Here is a 262-nt window from a genome sequence, read left to right on the forward strand (position 1 = left end):
TAGTATTTCGTAGGTCTGTAGTCGCTAAGGTTCCGCTCGTAAGGTTGATGGTTAATTAGATCGATGTATCATTATTTTGGCGCGATGGTCGGTAATTATCCAATAGGGATAATGTGTTTTTCTCGCCTGTTTGTCTGTCGGTGACTGTGTAAACTCCAAATAGACTTGAAATAAATGGGACAGCGTGACAGCATGATGGGTATTTCTACCACCAGTCCTGACAACATGCCACCAACAGCAGCCCTACCCCTTTTGCACTCAA

This window comes from Penaeus monodon, chromosome 24 (genome assembly GCF_015228065.2).
Source record: "Penaeus monodon isolate SGIC_2016 chromosome 24, NSTDA_Pmon_1, whole genome shotgun sequence".
In the NCBI taxonomy this organism is placed as follows: Eukaryota; Metazoa; Arthropoda; class Malacostraca; order Decapoda; family Penaeidae; genus Penaeus; species Penaeus monodon.